This window comes from Zea mays, chromosome 4 (genome assembly GCF_902167145.1).
Source record: "Zea mays cultivar B73 chromosome 4, Zm-B73-REFERENCE-NAM-5.0, whole genome shotgun sequence".
Classification (NCBI taxonomy): domain Eukaryota; kingdom Viridiplantae; phylum Streptophyta; class Magnoliopsida; order Poales; family Poaceae; genus Zea; species Zea mays.
In genome coordinates, this window is record NC_050099.1 from 70,394,410 (window position 1) to 70,416,426 (window position 22,017).

Here is a 22,017-nt window from a genome sequence, read left to right on the forward strand (position 1 = left end):
AAGCAACTCCCAGTTAAGCATTGACTTCGTTTAAGATAAAGCGGTCCAAAACAATGATTCAACAAGCATGCATAAGGAAAATGATCATAAAAAATCAAACTACCATATATCGTCATCGAATAAAAAATATATAAAATGGGTTGTCAATATCGTCCACATGACTAGCCTGCAACAACAAAAAATTATGCATAGCCTTTATGGCTATTGAAACAAACCATAGAAGGAAAACATGCACGCCTCTTCAACTATAATATTGACATAAAATCCACTTGAAACCACCCTATTTATTGTTAAAAATAAGGTTGCACACCATAAGAAAACCTATCAGGTAAACATGGTTGGACTTATCAATCTACGTCATCTCACAAATTCACTCGAGTTCTACTAGTCTAAAGATTTCATAGACATTACAACATTGCCTCTGCTCTATAGAGACTAACCAATTTTATACTAAGATCAAGTTAGCAAGTAGCCACACTAGCCTAAAAAAGTGAGGCGCAAAGCATTGCACCCATGGAAATATTACATTGATAAGTTGGGTTGTTACCCAACAGTCAATCAAACTCAACAACACCATAAAACTACATTATATAGTGTTTTCACACTACACCAAGTCGGATTAGACCTAATATACACAAGCTCAATAAACAATCGGTCCTATAAGTACAAGAACCCAAGAATCCTTTTGGGAAAAAACATCCACAGTCAAGCATATAGAAATATATGATGGTAATAGCTCAGAGATTTGAAAACATTGCATCCCAAAAAACATCATGACGATATGTATATAAAACAAGTACATTAGTAGCTTCACTTGCATAATATCTTCAATAACAACCACATCAAGAAACCAATATTAAATAGAAGTAACATATCATATCAAGCATTACGTCGTTAACGACATACCCCATCAAACCATAAAGGGATTTGGAGTAAGGAAGTTTTAGTCATCTATACAATAAAATACTAATATGAAAGATATACGAACCCATACCCTTCCTATATGTGCAAGTGTGTCAAATTTATCTTCAAATTGCATAGAATCTACAGCCTATGCTCTGATACCAACTGTAACACCCTGGGGTCCACAAACACCCCGGAATGCTACTGAACAACACTTCTGACATCTATATATATAATTTCGGCAGCATCCCCTTTGCAAATTGCATAAATGAGGGGGCAACAGTGTATAAACATATATCATGACAAAAAAACATACTAGACATTAATAATCTGCTAGCAAAGGGAAGATAATCGTAACGACATGAACTGAATTAACCAGTGTGCACGACTAGTTAAAAACAAACATCCTTTGACAAGAAGTTTCTAATTAAATCATGGATGTGTCTGGGCAGCGTTATTATGATATAATTCTCATCAAGGACAATTAATCACGAATGAACCAGCTAGCTTATGCCTACATCATACTCTAAAGTATGAACCTCCAAAAGTCAATAACCCAAGCTAATTATTTGGTTCTTTAAGCAATGTGTGCAACGTGTCGCTACTTCCCACTCCCCTTGATAAGCATCAAGCACCTGCATTGAGTAATGCAAGAGTGAGATGAAACATCTCAGCAAGCACATTGTTTTGACGAGATATTTAAACCATAAGATGAATTAATAAACAATTTACAGGAATCACAATTAAGATCAGAAATACTTGTAGATATAGAACTCAATAATCCCAATATAATCAATATCATCTCACTTCCTCGAACAACCACAATAGTTTGTATAACATTTCCCTGCGTCAACAATATCTGCGAATATCACTTCAATGAATGCATGTGAATGCAATGCATATGTCCTCTGCCTTCATACCTCTGAGGGTATGAAGCCGCATCGTACCCCTTCTCGGGCAATGTACGATGCTAAGTTGTACCGGTACGGTCGGACCATAGGTCACGACAAAACTTCAAATGCAAATGAATCATGCAATGCATATGGCATGCTGCATTTATCAATATACTTCACTTCCTTCAGATACAATACAAACCTCAAATAATACTTCATCTTCCATTAGATACAATACAAACCTCAAATAATACTTCATATTTCTTCATATACAATACAAACCTTAAATAATACTTCATCTGCCTTCAGATACAATACAAACCTCAAATAATACTTCATCTGCCTTCAGATACAATACAAACCTCAAATAATACTTCATCTTCCTTCAGGGGTGTGAATTAATCTCATGGGTCATACTCGAACATAATCATCATCAATATATGATAGAGCATCAATATAATACAATCAAGTAAAATATCATCATAGAGTTCAATTATGAAAGAATCCAATAATTCTGAATATTAGAGTGTAGGCGATAAACATAACAAGTCAAAACAGTAGCAAACCACCGCTACATTTACTTGCCTTCTCCTAAGAAGAAAAGTTCACGAGCCACGATCCGGAGCAATGCCATCTTCTATAGAGTACACAATTCAATACAAACAATCCATACAACATTTATACAATCAACATGGTGCATCTATAGTCCAAATCGATATTCGGCCGAACCGACATCACAATAATCGGTAAATGACATAACAGTTGCTTGTCATTGTTATAAATATTTAAAACTGCAATAGCAATGATAACAAATCAATACTCTACATCATCTACACTAAACAACCTTTAAATTTTGCATTCAGAAGATAATTCTATTTTTTACATATACTAATCCATAAATAGTTAACAACTTAACTGAATGATTCAGTTTTGGACAGCAGCCAACTCAATTTGAAATTCCATAGCTCCCAGACGACGCGTCCAAATTCAGAGTATAAGCATCCTATGGAAAGCTCATATAATATACTAAACAACATTCCATAGTGGTTTGTGCAGATTAGGTACTCAAGGTAGATAAAAATGGGTTACAAATTAATAACTCATTGCTGTAATCATTAACTGAATAATTCTATTTTGGACAGCAACACATCTGACTTAGAAATTCCATAGCTCCCAAACGACTTATCCAAACTGGATGAGTAAACAATCTATAGAAAGATCAACTAACCTACCACAAAACACTCCATATAATTCAGAGTCCATTTTGGCTCTAATTATTTATAAAACGGCACCCAAACCTAAACATTGTAACATGTACTGAAACATAACAGAACGCATCGCGTAACTTCAGAAGCTGATAACTTCGTCAATACCCAACCAAAAAAAGTAAATAAATACTTGTTGGAAAGGTTAGAAGATCCTCTACAATTTCTTCCATTATGACTTAACCAGATTTGGACTCTAAAGGCCTCCAAAACGCCCTGAACTACTACAGGCGCATGGTGTTAACCTGACAGCAACAGCAGACGACTTTCATACCTCATAACACCTTTAATCCACAACAGAAAAATGTCGGTAAGTACCCATATGGAATGTACTGATAAGCACTATAAGTTTTGTTTAAAAAAGTATTTCCAGATTCAAGCTCTAAAACCATCAAAACGTCAACACTTTGTTGTAACCTTAATCTGAAAATGAAACTGAAATCGGGATTTCGCGAGTAGGGTTCCTTGGCTGACCAAGAATTGAATTAAAACGACAAAGGAAAAAGTGATTACACAGTTAGTCACCCGAAAGACCAGGATCTCCTTCCTGCTATCTCCCTTCTCCCTCCACTGTGCTAGAATTCAGATTTGTCCCCACTCTCCAATCCTTCGTAGGTTGCGCTATGGGATGGAGAGCAAGGGCTGGTCGCAAGAGAGAGACGGCCCCTATGGCTGCTAGGGGTAGGGAGGTAAAATAGAAAAAAAACTCCCGCAACCCTAATATCCAATGGCTCATATCGTCTGACACTCGAAAAGACTCATTGGACTCCAAACAAGACAACTAGTAATTGATCGGAATCATCTCGATGAGATCTATACATCTACGACTTCCAATCATCCATATGACACACCATATTTGGGTTACAAAACATGGTTTAATTTTTAGGGCGTTACATAACCTCCACGAGTAACAAGTCGGTGACGCTTGCTCGGTGTACCACCTAGTGCCTCAAGAATCACCAATTGATGCAAATGCACTAGGAACACTCAATCTCTCACTAGAATGCAATCTCAAGCAAGGAGTGTGAGAGAATGAGTTGGAGGATCACAAATGAGCTCAATGTGTGCAAGTAATGGCCAAGAGAACCCTCACACATGAGCTCCCCTTCTATTTATAGCACACAACTCAAATCCAACCGTTATGTGCAATTTGCACATTTTCTGCGCACACGCGGACGGTCCGCGCCCTAGGGCCGGACGGTCCGCCGTACACATAACGGCTATTTTTCCCGTTTGAAATCTATCAGAGCTATCAGAAAAGTGAGGTACGAACAGTCTGCCAACCTTGGCCGGACCGTCCACGACCTGGCAACTTGGAGCACCAGAGCTCTGACCAAGAGAAGTTGGCACACGCGGAAGGTCCGCCCTACAAGGCCGGACGGTCCGCGACCTGGGAGTCAGTACTGTCCGGGCTTATCCTCCGGACAGTCCGTAGTACAAATCCCAAAAACCACACAGTCCCTGCCCAAACCAATTTGGCACCTGCGGACAGTCCGCCCTACAAGGCCGGACGGTCCGCACAATAATTCAGGTACTGTGCCGAGAGCAGCCTTCTCTGGTCAGGACTGCAGACGGTCCAGCCCCAAGGCCCGAACGGTCCGCAGTACAAATGAACAGGACCAGTCCGAAGTAAACATACTTCGGACCCCACTGAAGGATCGCGGACGGTCCGCCCGCAAGGCCCAAACGGTCCGCACATCCCAAAACTTGGCAATTTTTCAAACATGCTTTTGAAAAGATTTTTAACTCATGAAATTGGAAGCGATGTTAGTCCTCATGCAAATGCAACCACTAGATGCTCTATGAGGCACTAAGTTTTACACAGATCAAAGTCATTGACCCCTCTTAATAGTACGGCTATCTAGCCTACTAATCTGGTCAAATATCTTGTCTAAACTCCTGGAGACTTGCAAAAACAAAACATATGTTATACCTTTGCCTTCACTTGATCCACAACCAATTCTTATAAATTTCCAAGATTTTTTGTTCTATTTGGTCCAACCCTGCATTCTTATTTCTCCAAGAACTGTTAGTCCACAAACAGTTGTCATTAATTACCAAAACATCACTAAGGGGCCTAGATGATTCACACATGAAAGCCACACATTCATGCCTCCATGTTAATATCAAGATTCAAGGAATAGATTTTCCAGTCAACCTAGTGGTCTTAGGATCCAACGGTATTGATGTGATTCTTGGATGCGACTGGTTGAAAAGTTGTGATGGAGTGATACAATGTGCCAACGGAACAATTATGTTGACAAGTCCTCAAGGTGAAAGAGTCAAAGTTAGCACAGACATGTCAACAAATGCAAAAGGAAAGACAGTGGTAAATCACTTGGAAGAAAAGCCCTTGGAAAATATCTAGGTCGTGTGTGAATACCCAGACGTATTTCCTAAGGAATTACCAGGTATGCCACCTGACTGCGATATAGAGTTTTCTATTGAATTATTACCCGGAATTGCACCTATCTCAAAAGACCTTATAGAATGGATGTCAAAGATTTAGTTGAACTGAAGAAACATATAGAAGAATTACTAGAAAAAGGTTTCATTCGCCCAAGTTCATCCCCTTGGGGAGCCCCAGTTCTATTTGTGAGCAAGAAAGATGGTTCGAGGAGAATCTGTGTTGATTATAGAAGTTTGAATGAAGTAACCATCAAGAATAAATACCCATTACCTCGGATTGAAGATTTATTTGATCAGATGAAGGGAGCTAAGATATTCTCGAAGATAGATCTAAGGTCAGGATATCATCAGTTAAAAATTCGAGCAGAAGATGTACCCAAGACAGCCTTCACTACGAGATATGGATTATATGAGTTTTTGGTCATGTCGTTTGGACTGACTAATGCACTGGCATACTTTATGAACTTGATGAATAAAGTATTCATGGAATATCTGGATCAGTTTGTGGTCGTATTCATTGACGACATACTGATATACTCTCCGAATGAAGAAACACATGAAGATCATTTAAGGCTAGTCCTATAAAAGCTTCGTGACAACCAATTGTATGCAAAGTTCTCGAAGTGTGATTTTTGGTTGAAGGAAGTTGCTTTCTTAGGACATATTGTTACTGATGGTGGAATTAAAGTGGACCCAGGAAAGATAAGTGAGATACTAAATTGGAAGCAACCAAAGGATGTGTCCATGATCAGAAGTTTTCTTGGATTGACAAGATACTACAGAAGATTTATTGAAGGTTTTTCCAAGTTAGTGAAACCTCTTACCTCTCTACTGGAGAAAGGTAAAGAGTTCAAGTGGGATGAAGCATGCCAGAATTGTTTTGAGGAACTCAAGAAAAAGTTAACCACTGCACCAATATTGGTAATGCCAGATATTCACAAGGGATTTGATGTGTATTGCGATGCATCACACCTTGGACTTGGATGTGTGCTAATGCAAGAAGGAAAAGTAATAGCCTATGCTTCAAGACAGTTGAGGAAGCATGAGAAGAATTATTCTACGCATGATTTGGAATTAACTACCGTAGTGCATGCTTTGAAGATTTGGAGGCACTATATGATTGGAAACAAGTGCAAAATTTTCATAGATCACAAAAGCTTGAAATACATATTCACTCAGAAAGAACTCAACCTAAGACAGAGAAGATGTCTTGAGTTGATCAAAGACTATGATTTGGAAATACAATATCACCCAGGAAAAAGCAAATGTAGTGGCTGATGCTTTGAGCCGTAAGGGTCAAGTGAACAACATCACTACTCATTTGATGTCACAGGAATTGTGCTGGGAAATGGAGCAACTCAACCTTGGAATGCTACAGTTATGGAAGCAACAGTTATGGAAGTTGAATCTACTTTGGAACAAGAGATTCGTAAAGGACAAGAAGCTGATGAGAAAATTAAGGAAATTAAAACTTTGATTGGGTTGGGTAAAGCCCTAGATTTCACAGAAGATGATCAAGGAACAATATGGTTTAAGAAGAGAATCTGTGTACCAGAAATCGAACACCTACGCCAACTTATTTTGAGAGAAGCTCATGATTCGGCTTCCTCTATTCACCCTAGGAGTACAAAGATGTACCAGGATCTAAAGGAAAAGTATTGGTGGTACAGTTTGAAAAGAGATGTTGCTACTCATGTTGCATTGTGTGACGTGTGTCAGCGAGTTAAAGCCGAACACCAAAGACTAGCAGGATTGCTACAACCTCTCAAGGTACCGGAATGGAAATGGGAAGAAATCGGTATGGATTTCATAGTTGGACTACCCCGTACTCGGGATGGCTATGATTCAACATGGGTCATAGTAGACAGGTTGACTAAAGTGGCACACTTTATACTTGTGAAGACAACTTACTTAGGAGCCCAGTTAGCAGAGTTATACATGTCGAGGATTGTTTGTCTGCATGGAGTACCGAAGAAGATCGTATCAGATCGAGGAACCCAATTTACCTCGCGTTTTTGGAAAAGACTACATGAGTCCATGGATACCAAGCTAAACTTTAGTTCAGCTTATCATCCACAAACGGATGGGCAAACGGAAAGAACAAACCAAGTGTTGGAAGATATGTTAAGAGCTTGCGCTCTAAAGCATGGTAGAAGCTGGGATAAAAGTTTGCCTTATGCAGAATTATTGTATAACAATAGTTATCAAGCAAGTCTAAAAATGGCACCATTTAAAGCACTTTACGGACGTAAGTGTAGAACACCGCTTTATTGGAATCAGACCGGAGAAAGTCAAGTATTTGGTCCAGAAATTTTCCAAGAAGCAGAAAAGCAAGTGCAGATTATCAGAGAAAATATGAAGACAGCATAGTGAAGACAGAAAAGCTATGCTGACAATAGAAGAAGAGAATTGATATTTGAAGTAGGAGACTTCGTATACCTTAAGGTTTCACCAATGAGAGGAATGAAAAGATTTAAGGTTAAGGGAAAATTATCTCCTCGCTATATTGGCCCATTCAAGATTTTGGAAAGAAAAGGTGAAGTAGCGTACCAGTTAGAGCTACCCGATAGTTTATCGGATGTGCATGACGTATTTCACGTGTCACAACTCAAGAAGTGCTTAAGAGTACCAGAGGAACAGTTACGTATGGAAGAACTGAATGTCAATGAGGATTTGACTTATTCGAAGTACCCTGTCAGAATTCTGGAAACATCTCATAGAGTTACACGGAGTAAAGTCATTAACATGTGCAAAGTTCAGTGGAGTCATCATTCGGAAGAAGAGGCCACTTTGGAAAGAGAAGATGAACTCAGAGCAGAATTCCCCCAGTTATTCTCGGAAGTTTCTTAATCTCGAGGACGAGATTCTTTTAAGAGGGGTAGGTTTGTAACACTATAAAAACCATCAACTAAAAATATGCATTTAGTTATTTATGGTAATTAGGGTAATAAATTTTTATTCAAGCGTTTATATTTATTTGCATTTGAAATAATTTTTGATTGCGCCTGATTGATTATTGGATATTTAATAGCATTTCTCCTTATAGGAAAATCCTAGTAAATAATATAATATAATATAATTATTAGTCTAAAAATAAATATTTTTATTTATAAATAGTTTTGGTATAATTATTATTAATTTTAGAGTTATTTAAAAATGTATTTCAAATTTAGAAAAAAACAACAAACCCTAACCCTAAGGCCCACTAGGGGCCCAACTAAGCTCCCAGCCGCCGCACCCTCCTCCCAGGCAGCCGCCGCCGCCAACCCTCTGTTCTCCCCTTCCCTTTCTCTCTCCTCCCTCTCACCTCTCTATCGTGCGCCGCCAGGGGCTCTTGCAGCCCGCCCATCCGGTCGCCAGCGCCCCGCGCCTCTGCTTCCGCACGCCAAGCCGCCGAGCTAGGCCGACTCGATGCGCCCCGCGACCCCGCCCCGAGGCTGCGCCCGAAGACCCCCGTGCCCTGCAGCCGTCTGAGCCAGCCGACCGAGCAGCGCCCAAGGAGCAGCACCGACGCACCGAGCCCAGGCGCGACGCCAACCGCCCGAAGAAGCCAAACCACGCCACCCGTGCCATGAAGTCCCGCGACCGTTTCTTCTCCCTCTCCCCATTACTCTCCTTCGAAACCGACGCATCTATGGCGTCTTGAAGAACCGTCGGCGCCTCTCTCCCTCCCCGGCCGACCTTCCCTATTCCCTCCCTCTCCTCTATAAAAACCGAGCTCCTCTCTCCCTTCTCCCTACCCGAGCTCACCCCCATCTCTCTCTCACTCTCCTCGCCGTTAGAGCCACCGCTGTCGTCGCCGGAGTTTGCCACGCCGTCGCCGGAGCCTGTGGAACTTGCCGGAGCTACGCCCCCGCCGTACCAAGCCTTCACCTAGACGCATGACCAAGTCATCCGCTGTTCGTCGCAAGATTGAAGACGACCCAAAATATTTTATGTATTTTTGAAATTACTTTTGATTCATTTTGTGGATTGTATATTGATTATGTTGTAATATGAGCATGTTGCGATTCGAAATTCACGTGTATGCGCGCTATGGAATTTTTGGTAGATATATGCGATAAGTAGTGCACCGTGATTATTCATGTTTTCGCTATGGAATTTTTGTTAGATATATGCGATAAGTAGTGCACCGTGATTATTCATGTTTTCGATACGATGACTTTTAGAATGTTGGATTAGAGAGAAATATGACAAAAATTAGTAGTCACACGCTCGTGATAAAAACGCTAGATATGAAATTTAATAGTTAATTTTGGTCACATTGAACTTTGGAAACTATTTGAGAATTATAACCATAGGTTCATTTAAATGGAATTAGTAAATGGTATAAAATTCATGACCATAAAAACATTATAGGATTTTAGATGATTTTAATAATACTTTCTTTTAGAAAGAAAGAAGAAAATACCACTAGTCGTATGGAAAATAGATTTTTACTAGCCAAAATAAAAATGCTCATAAGTATAGCACTTAACTTTTTAGAATTAATAAAATACTTGTTTATATCAAATTAACCCCGCTTATGATATAAAAAAACCCAATTGGTGATTTATATTGATTTTTAGAATATTAATGTTAGTAGATTCATTTTTAGCTATACACATAAATTCTAGTTAGAAATAAAAAGAATAAAATCTATTAGTCTATTTATTAGTGTTAAAGAAAATAATTAGCATTTATTTTCATAAATAATGTTAATACGTATTAATACTAGTTAAAACTATTATTATAGCACCTACTCATAATTTTACCATTAATGACTCGCAATAATAATCATAAATGAATTAATAAGTATTTACGCGTTAGGACGTATTTATGAGTGTGATAAGTGTGATGAATGTAATGTTGAATGATTACCCCTATACTGGTGTATGTTTATTTATTTGGCGTATGTATTCTTTTTTATGTGTGATACGCAAATCGATGCTAGAAGTAGACTGTGAGGTAGACGAGCCTAACACGTTCGAGGACGACCCGCAGGATACGTTCGAGCAAGGCAAGTGGATTCTCCCTCTGCATATTCTATTTATACCCAATTAATGCATACAATAATGTTTACTTTTTGGATATACTGCATAATTTGATGGGATTTACCTAATTAAGGATTTCCAAGATTTACCAACTGTATTCCTTGATTACCCTGGAAAATTACTATGCTTTGCAAATTGATGCTACCGCTCAACTTAATAATTGTTATGTCACTCATGTTTATGATATTAATGTTCTATAAATGAAATTGGTATTATGATGTTAACCCGATGGTTAAACAAGATTATTGCATATTATTTGGAACATTGAGTGACCACCCGGGAAAACAGTGCTACCATGAGGGTGATATGGGACGCCCTTGGCTAAATAACTAGGGAAGTCTTATGTTGGGTGCTGGTCGTGGTCGACCGGAATGGGGGCATCTGGCAAGCGCTTATAGTTCCGGCTCAGGCAGATTGGATACGGGCATAGTTCCCAAAGCTTTACCCTGCAGTCTGGACTATAAGATGGTTACATTAGGTGTGCTCTATGCAGTTTGACCATTTCCAGCATTTGCATATTGAGGACTCTAGGGAAAAGCCTCGTAGTGAGACCCTAACCATTCACCTCGGAAGTGAATTGGGTCTAATCAACCTAGGTAAGAAGGGAATCGTGGGTCATGGGTAAAGATGCGCCACCTCTGTAGAGTGTAAAATTGATATGTCAGTCATGCTCACGGTTAAGAGCAGCCTGGACTACTCACATGATAATTGAACTTGAAGATGGAAATAAATCGAGATCTGATGATCTACCAATGGTTTGCTTAAGTGGTTTCACTTAAGTGTTTTTGATATACTCTTATACCTTTGTTTAATGGGAATATTTGGGATACACACTTATTAGTAAGACAGGTGTTGTTAATAAAATACTGACCAACTAAAATGCTTACTGCTCAACCTTAGCCTCACCTTGTTAACTTGCATTAATTTTCCCCCACTTGCTGAGCCTCGACCATAAGTGAGCTCACCCTTGCTAATATTTTGATCAGAAGGTGATGCTGGAGACTTCGCTGATGACGACGATGAATTTTAAGTTTAACGATGCGCCAATCATCTTCCTGTGGAAGATTACCCATGTTATTTAATTTCGCCTTACTTTGATGTTGATACTTATTAAAGATACAATGATTCAAATGATGTAATAAAGTACTCTACTGTTTTACACCTTTATTGCATTGTCTTTTGATATATTACACTTGGACGTCAACGTATGTGTGAAAATGGTTCTTGGCACACATATGCTATGCGCTCGGTTCTGCCCCCTGGAACCGGGTGTGACACTCGGATCCTACGATTCACACCGGCCCGGCCGAATCGTTACATCGCTTCTAATCTCGGCCGCACGCATCTGATCGAAGGGCTAGGAGACCATCGTCCACCTCACGCATATCTGACACGGTGGAGTTCTCTCCCCACGGCGGTGATCATGGTCGGAGAAGGTGATGTTGCGCCCCAGAGCCCCAAACTCCAAATCGAACAGCGCTACATGAATCGAGTAACCATGCGAACAAGAGGGTGGGTGCCATACCGTGAATCGCTCAGCCATAATCTTCGGCCACGGCGCATGGCGGCTTCACGGAGACGCCCCACGACGTTGAGCAATCCATGCGACATCGGCGATCCTTGCAATTGGCAGCTCCATCACCCAAGTACCGAGGCCCCTAGTGACACCATAGATGCCGATAGCCAAGGATATGTGGCCCTAGGCGTAGATTTCCTTGACGGCGGCCACTCCCTCCCCGTTCCATGGTTCTCGGCGACATTGCCCTAGATGGTTGTGAATGGAGGCAGCATTGGCCGTCTTATATTGCTTAAGGGAGGCTAGAATCATGGGAATACCAACAGAATCGTGATTTCACAGGAGTTTGCAACAACTCTTTGTTGCGGCGCTTTCGGGAAGAAGACTGACAGTGGTGGCCCACCACTCAGCGAAGAAATCGGCTCAGGCGCGCGCGGCGTGCGCTGGCAAGCGGGACCCACTATACAGTGACACGAAATGCGCGGGTGGAGGTAGATCGACGGCGCGTGAGGGGTTGAGATGGGCCAGTTTGAGCAACTGGGCCGAGGTGGAGGGCTACTGAGGGAGACATTCGGCCCAAGCGCAGGACTGTCTATTTTTTTCTTTTTTATATATTTTCTATTTTGATTTCCATTCAAAACTAAGTTGTGCACAAATAAGAAAACTCCAGTGTTGGGGACTTGTTCTCAAATGCTATGAATTAAGAACAAGGCAACATAGAATATTAAACATCAAAGCCCTTCGTCCTTCGAAACATTATTTCCCCTTGGGTATAATGAATTTCGGACGAAGGTTATAAAGGTCATACCTTCATAATCATAATAAGAGACAAGAAAAGATTTATGCATGAAATAGAGAGAATAACATAATTATTTTAAACATTATTATTGATTTATTTCTATTTCATTTTACTTGTATAAACGATGACAAATTATAAATGTACCTTCGGTCTGAAGGAAAGCGAGGGTACAAGCGTGATGCAAATGCCAAGTCAGCGTGAACAGTACGGGAGTACTGTTCATCTATTTATAGGCACGGGACGCAGCCCGTGTAAAATTACATTAGTGCCCTTTACATTTATCAATAACTCTACAGTAATTCTTCAGGGTCTAATTTGGCTTTTCATCTTTAAGTCGGTTCCCCTTTTCTACTGTCATGCCGAAGCTTATCTGCGCATAGCTTCGTGATGATCTTTTCCTTCGTCACAATCGCCTTCCGTCTCACACAAGCTTCGTCTTGACCATACTCTTATATACTCGTAATCCAATTCCGAAGATACCTGCTCACACATTTCACTTGGAAAACATTGTCAAATCATGTTTTTGAGGACCTTCGGAAGCCGAAGGCCCCCAACAGTAGCCCCTCGCAATATTAATTTGTTGTACTGATAAATTCATATTGCGATATGGACGAAGGCCTTAAGCCGAAGGTCCGAAAAAACACCCTCCCTTTGCTAGAATAGCAATCAGTCTTTGACAAGCGGGACCCTCCAGTTTTCAACGCTCTGGGCGTATAAATAAGAGCTCATCCCGAGTTATTTGACACGCTCTCTTGCCAACTGCTTTTACTCACCCAACCTTTAGCCTACGCGCAACAACCTTTGCTCGGCCTTTTGAATTTTAAGGCTTCGGCATTGAGAGCACTTTCTCAGCGTTTGCAAGGATGTCTGAAGATAACAAAGTTGTTGGTGATTCGAAGCTGAGTCTTTCTAAGGAAATGCATCTGGGTTTTCTTCAATCTATGTCGAAGACTAATACAGAGAAGATTACTAAAGACATTTTGGAAGGTTTATCTGAAGATACTGGTGACAGCGACAGCTATGATGTGGATAGTGGTGGTGAAGACTCCGAAGATCGACCTTGGCGACCAAGCCATGCGGTTTTCGGCAAATCAAGTATTAAAGAAAATCATCTTGTCAATATGAGGGGAAGATATTTCCGGGGCTTGTCCGTTGTGAGGGCCGACGAAGGAGAGAAGACTTGTCCAACTCCTGAGGAAAATGAAGTCGTAGTATTCCGAAGCTTCTTGAAAGCTGGACTACGATTTCCCCTAAGCAGCTTTGTTGTAGAGGTGCTAAAGATATTTGAAATCTACCTTCACCAACTTACCCCCGAAGCAATCATAAGGATGAATATCTTCGTGTGGGCCGTGAGAAGCCAAGGCCTGGAACCTGATGCGAAAAGTTTCTGCAACATACACGAATTGTTATACGAGACAAAACCCTGGGGTAAGGAACAGTATCACAACAATTTTGGCTGCTACAGCTTCGGCTCCCGGTCTGGGTCAAGCTGCCCAGTGCCGACCTTTCGAAAGAGGTGGCTTGGCGACTGGATGACGGAATGGTTTTACGTGAAGAATGACTTGAAATCACGAGAAGATATAAAGAAGATCATTATGTGTCCCATCTGGCAACGCTTCGGCCTGCGGAGGCCGAAGGTGGAAATGAATGAAGCAGCCGAAGGATGCCAGAGAGCCTTCGGAGTTGTTTGCTCTTTTATTGGGACGAGGGATTTGGTCCAAGAACACATTGCCTTCAGAGTATGGCCGCTTGTGGAAAAATGGGAAATGCCGCAGGAGACCATTAAAGAGGCTGACGAAGGTGGACTAGTCAGGCTGAAGTACACTTTTAAGTTCGGAGATAAATTCATTGAGCCAGATGATGACTGGCTAAAAAGCATTGAAACTGTAAGTGATGAACTACTTGGGGTATATTCAAAGGCCGAAGATACTGCATTGTCAGCAGCCTTCGGAGGCCGAAAAAAAGAAGAGACTGAACCGAGTGTTTGACGCAATTGGGTTCGTGTACCCCGACTACCACTATCCAGTGCGGGGTCAAAAAAGAAAGAACACTTCCTCTGCGAAGGAAACTACTTCAGCCGCTCCTAGTGAGCCGGCGCCGAAGAGGAAAAGGGTAAAGGTTCTCACACACCGGCCACGTTACATTGAACTGGCCACAGTGCCTGAGTTCGCCGGTGAGACCTCTTTGGCCACCGAAGCTAAAGAATCAACTCTGCTGCCAGGAATCAAAGAGCTGGTCGAAGAGCCAGCAACAGAAAAGATAGAAGAAGCAAAAACTGAAGAAGCGAAAACATTAGAAGTTTTAAGTCCTTCAGCAAAAATTGAGTCAGAAAAAAGCCAGAAGGGTCCAATAGTGACCCCGAAAAGAAAAAGGATGGTTAATGTGTTAGATGTTTTAGAGACAATTAAATTTTCGAGCATAACTCTAAAGAAAACCATTGGAACTTCTGAAGTGTCTACTGAAGCCTTTGTTGCTGAAACTTCGAAGCAACAACTTGAAGCTGAAGCTGGGCCTTCAGAGCCCTCCAAGGAACAACCTTTGGAAACCGAAGAAACAAAGGTTACAAAGGCAGCATTGGAAGCCGAAAAAATAAAAATGTCAGAGCCAATTTCGGTTGAAGGACTTGACACTGCTGCCCCCGAAGCACCTTCCAACATAAGCGATTACATTGTACGACATGCTTCGGGGAAAAACTATCTGAAGAAGAGATTTATGAAGCTAATCACTATGCTAGAGAATTAAAATATCCGAAGGGAGCATTAGTGTTCAATGGAACAGACAAAGATGACTTCCTATACTGCCTCTCTGACAATAAAGAATTATCTGTCTGCCGGGAGATGGCTAGGAGTATGGGGTTTCCGAAGCTTGAAGCTGGATTATGCGCTATGATGAAGGAGGATCTTGCGGATAGCCTTGCATACAATAGCCTGAAGGTGCGAGAATTGTATATTTAGAAATTTACAATTTTGAATCATTCTTTTATTCTTATACTAATTCTTGTATATATAGGGTTTAATATTGAGTAACGCGCTGAGAGCGCAAAAGAATGCCGAAGACGAGAGCTATAATATTGCTTTCGACAATCTACGATCAGAGGTTATTAAGCTGAGGAACGAAGCTTTGGAAAAAGATAAAATTCTGCTTACATTGGTGGACAAGATAAAGGAAGACGAAGCTACCTCTAAGGCTCAAGCTGAAGCCCAAAAACGCGAAATTAAAGATCTTCAGAAACAGCTAGCCAGAGCTAAGGAAGAGCGTATTCTTGAAGAGACAAAACGAGAGCTTAGTGATCAATGGGCCAATCATTTAGAAATAAATGTTAAAGAGCTTCGTGCATCCCAGAGAAGATGCTATGATAAATCCATAGTGTGTGTCAAGAAGATAAAATCTAGCTTCGCCAATGTTGGCGCATTCTCTAGCGAAGAGAATTTCTCAAGAGGCAATCCCGAAGGTCCGATGGAATGGATCAGTCACGAAGCTGAGGCCTTCAAAGAAATCCTGAATAGCCGCGGAGACATATGTGCTTTTTCAGGTGCTAGAGGAATTGCTACTGTTTTGGAGAAGAAAGGTTGTGAGCATGTAAAATCTCTAGCGCAATCTGAAGCTACCTTGTCCTCCGAAGACATTAAAGACCCCTCAGCCGAAGCAAGCATGATCGGCGGAAAAAATTTCACCGATATCTGGGACAATGGCGGCCGAGAAATGGCGCAAGAAATTATTCAAAAGAGCGAAAAAGGCATCCATGATGCTAGAAAAGTAGCAGAAGCTGCCGAGAAAAGTACAGAGCCCGAAGGGCAAATAGGTATTAACTAGTGGTTTTTATTATGTTGTAATTTCTAATTCCAGACTTTGTTCGCGGTTTGTAATAGTAATATAGTCGTATCTTCTCTTCCCTCAGAACCTGCTGAGGCATCTCCGGGCCCCCACCCGAAGGGGGATGATGAAATTAGAAAAATGGCCGAAGCCATTATGGACAAGGTTGTCGACCAACTACTGAACGAAGCTGCAGAAATAGTTCTTAAGGAGGATTAAATGCTATTGTAAAAACATTTGGAACGTAACATGTGTAATACATTGTAACTTTGAATGTAATATATAATCTATTTATAGTTTAATTCTTTACGATGCATGAAATTTTGCATACATACCATTTTTTGAGCCTTCGGCGAAAAAACACCTTCCCTTCTTTTCATGCTTCGTGAAGAAAATCTTTTCTATATCACAAGAATTTGCATACTTCTCTGATGAAGAATATCCAAGCTTCGTGAAATATTCTCCGAAGCTATAAAAAAGTTTTATGTTGCCTCTCTGATGAAGCTACACTTCTTCTCGATTTATCTTGTGCCTTAGCACGATTTTCTCTTTTCCAAAATATTCTCTGAAGATCAACATTGTATCCCCTTCTTGTTCCACATGCAATATGCTGTATGATGCTTATGTTATGCAGAATGATGTGATGATGTTATGTTATGCAAAATGATATTTGTATCGCAGATACATATCCCTGTAATAGAGCACACACACTTTTTATATCAGCGCTGACTTTTCGCTGTAAGCCTCCCTTAGGAGCTTCTTCGCCTTTTACTTTCAGCGGAATCAACGTTTATTTTTCACTGTAAGCCTCCCTTAGGAGCTTCTTCGCCTTTTACTTTCAGCGGAATCAGCGTTTATTTTTCGTTGTAAGCCTCCCTTAGGAGCTTCTTCGCCTTTTACTTTCGGCGGAATCAGCGCTGACTTTTCGTTGTAGGCTCAGAAAACTTACACTGTGCTCCCTTAGGAACGACTTTTTACTGTTTCGAACAATTTGCACTGTGTCCGTTAGAATAAATTTTTGATAATACAAAGGTCCTTCATGCCACCATAAATTCGTATGCTTCGGCAACTCAAGCCTATGGAAAAGACATATTTTTATTATGGTAAAAGACGAAAGTGTTACAAGAAATTGAAAAACGATAAAAGACACTTAAACTTCCCATAATTGTTCCTTATTAACAAAAAAGTAATACTGAATGTAAAAATGCGAAAAAACTGCTGTTGAGGTAGGATATTTATCAATAAATGTGCTTCGACTCTGGCATAGTGCTATTGACTGTGCGAGCTTCGGACTCCTCTCTGAAGTCCCTCTGAAGGTGATTGTGCTGACTCCCTTCTGGCTGCTGTCCTCGCTGCGTCGGCGGTGGCGGTGGAGGCTGTTGCCAAGATGCTTGAGGTTGGCTTGCCGAAGCAACAGAAGCTGCAGGGTGGTTGCCTACATATTCTGGAATATAAGGCGAATGATACGAAGTTGTATGCATGACCTGCTTCGGCTGACTTTGTTGTGCTGCTGCTTCTGCTATCTCCTTCTGCTTCTGGATGGTAACGTGGCACATCCTGGTGCTATGGCCCTTGTATGCACCAAAGAATAGGCAGTAAATTTTTCTTGGCTGATCTCCAAACCTTCCCCCGAAGCCCCTGGCGCCTCTGCCCCTTGGCGCTGACAGCCGAAAAGAACTTTGCTACTGCCTCGAAGCTTGTGAAGAGTATTGTGGCCTTTGCTGCTGGCTCCCTCGATCATCACTTTGAGTAGAGTTATGAATTGACCTAACATGCCTCGGGTGAAATCTTCCTCCGAAGCCCCTGGTCATCTCAGAGAACCTGAATGCTTCCTCCCTTCTTTGGCGGAAGTCATTGTCAGCTCGAATATACTCGTCCATCTTCTGGAGCAGCTTCTCCAAAGTTTGTGGTGGCTTCCTGGCAAAGTATTGCGCTGAAGGTCCCGGCCGAAGCCCCTTAATCATGGCCTCAATGACAATTTCATTGGGCACTGTTGGCGCCTGTGCCCTCAGACGCAGAAACCTTCGGACATATGCCTGAAGGTATTCTTCATGGTCCTGGGTACACTGGAAGAGAGCCTGAGCGGTGACTGGCTTTGTCTGAAATCCTTGGAAACTAGTTATCAACATATCCTTCAGCTTCTGCCAAGAGGTGATTGTCCCTGGCCGGAGAGAGGAGTATCAGGTCTGAGCGACACTCTTGACGGCCATGACAAAAGACTTTGTCATGACTGCAGTATTGCCACCATACGAAGATATGGTTGCTTCATAGCTCATCAAAAATTGCTTCGGGTCTGTATGACCGTCGTACATGGGGAACTGAGGTGGCTTGTAAGACTGGGGCCATGGTGTAGCCTGCAATTCTGTTGATAGAGGAGAAGCATCATCGAAAGCAAAATTTCCATGATGGAAATCTTCATACCAGTCGTCCTCATTGTAAAAGCCTTCCTGATGGAGCTCTCTGCGCGGAGGCCTTCGGCTCTGGTCATCTTGAACAAGATGACGAACCTCTTCGGAAGCTTCATCTATCTGTCTCTGAAGGTCAGCTAAACGAGCCATCTTCTCCTTCTTGCGTTGCACCTGTTGCTGAAGGATCTCCAGGTTTTGGATTTCCTGATCCAAGTCATCTTCCGGAGGCGTTGGACTAACAGCCTTCCTCTTCTGGCTTCGAGCCTCTCTAAGAGAAAGGACGTCCTGATTGGGATCCAACGGCTGCAGAGTAGCAGCCCCTGTCGCTGAAGCTTTTTTCGACGGCATGATGAAGGTGATGCTTGCCGAAGGTGTTCAAAGCTCAAGAAATGGAAGTGAGTTCACTGGAGGTGGGCGCCAATGTTGGGGACTTGTTTTCAAATGCTATGAATTAAGAACAAGGCAACATAGAATATTAAACATCAAAGCCCTTCGTCCTTCGAAACATTATTTTCCCTTGGGTATAATGAATTTCGGACGAAGGTTATAAAGGTCATACCTTCATAATCATAATAAGAGACAAGAAAAGATTTATGCATGAAATAGAGAGAATAACATAATTATTTTAAACATTATTATTGATTTATTTCTATTTCATTTTACTTGTATAAACGATGACAAATTACAAATGTACCTTCGGTCTGAAGGAAAGCGAGGGTACAAGCGTGATGCAAATGCCAAGTCAGCGTGAACAGTACGGGAGTACTGTTCATCTATTTATAGGCACGGGACGCAACCCGTGTAAAATTACATTAGTGCCCTTTACATTTATCAATAACTCTACAGTAATTCTTCAGGGTCTAATTTGGCTTTTCATCTTTAAGTCGGTTCCCCTTTTCTACTGTCATGCCGAAGCTTATCTGCGCATAGCTTCGTGATGATCTTTTCCTTCGTCACAATCGCCTTCCGTCTCACACAAGCTTCGTCTTGACCACACTCTTATATACTCGTAATCCAATTCCGAAGATACCTGCTCACACATTTCACTTGAAAAACATTGTCAAATCATGTTTTTGAGGACCTTCAGAAGCCGAAGGCCCCCAACATCCAGCATGATGAATATTTATTATTGTTATTCTTATTTCTCTAAGTAAGAATATTTTAAAACATATAACTTAATAAAGATTAAACCACACCATCAAATAATTAGGGATCTCTTTTCCTATCACTCATTGAATAAAATAAGTAATCAAATTAAGTATTTATTACATATTCATCATGAGACCTTTATTGGTCCACACTTTGGTGAAACTCATTTAGGGAATCCTTCAAAGCATAAGTTGTAAATGAAAGGATTATTTTAACTCCTCGGGTCTCTTTTCATTTAGTAATTTGTTTCACATTATTTTTTCATCTTGAGATAAGTTTTTCCTATTTTACCTAAAACATGATTTTGGGGTATTACAACGTTACAAGGGAGCTGGGCCCCGATAGGTGGACCCAGGAGTTACTACAGTACCAAGCGACGGGTAGAGCTAGCGGTGCCAGAACTTCTAGGCGTGTAACTCCTCTTGGTTGTTGTGTTGGCTCTTTGGCGTCCTATCCTCTTGCCCGTCTAATCGAAACACAGGCGCAAGCCTCGGTGTAGGTTGCGGCGTAGTCTGATACGCTGTCGTACGTAGGGGTGTATGGACGCTGTTGCCCCTTCTCCTCCGTCTGTCTCTTCATGTGTCGGTAACACACGAGGAACAATAAAGGTTATAATCAGGGGCGTCCAAGCGGTGCATTGAGTCAATGCCCTTGCCTTGAAAATGTGCGTGAAGTGTATATCGTACGTTGCAAACTGGGCGTACCACGTGCAGTTAATGCGGGGGTATGCCACCTGCCCTTTAGTGTGGGCAAGTGCACATTCCGCCTGCACCTAGTGCTGGTGGGCCCCATGCCAGAGGCTTAGGCTAGGCACCACCTGACGGCTTACGTCAGGTGTGCCTAGCCACATGTCGGTACTAGACCTCTGTTTGGATGGGAGCAAACCCGGGGCGTGTGGCGACTTGGCACCTCCAGGCCCTCCCTAACTGGGGACTCGGATCATGCTTGAGGGGGTCTGGCCCCCTAGCGGTATTGGCCTAGACACGTAGCAGCACCTGATCTCGCTTGGCTTGAGGTTCGGATGACACACGTGGGCTCTGGGACCACTTCGGGGGTCCAGAATCGATCTCGCTACTAGAGGGTGCCTTTTCTCCAGGGTCGCGAGGGCCCTCTAGACCTCCTCTTCGAGAATCTGAAGGGTCTATGTGTAGGTCCGAGTTCCATCTGTGGGACCCTAGACATACGATTGAAGTTGTTGATTACTCCCTTTATGGGACTCGTGGCGATGGCACTCCAGCCTAGGGAAACAAGCCCGGATGGCCCCGCGGTTTCGTATGGTGGATCTTAACCTAGAGCTGGTCTAGCCACCTGGTAATCTCATGGCTATGGGCTACCATAGGGGTCTCATCTTGACCCAGCATGAGTGGGTACCCCATATTTAGGGTACCGACAACGATGTTGCATTTAGCGATTCTATTAGGTTTATTAGGGTGCCTAATATATTGTAGAGCTAGTCACTAGTCTTGGCTTAGAGCATTTGTTGGCCTTGAGCTAGGGCTAGGATAGATGCTATGGCAAAGGCTTGGCCCATGCCCCCCCTAGGTTAGGAATCTAGATGCATGGATGAGCCCCCAATTCTTGGGTGATGGTTTGCTCGACTTGACACCTTAACATTGTGGGCCTTCTCGAGGGAGTATATTTTATGGTAGTTGAGCCCCTTTTTCATTGTAGTCCCTCTTTGGAATATAGGGATTTTAGATGAATCATACAAGAATTTCACAGGAATCAATTAATGTTCATAGAAAAAAACACATGAAATAGGAAAATTTCATGCATTCCAAAGGACGCCTAAGCTTTTGATTTTCCACTATGATAAGTGTCCCGTTGTG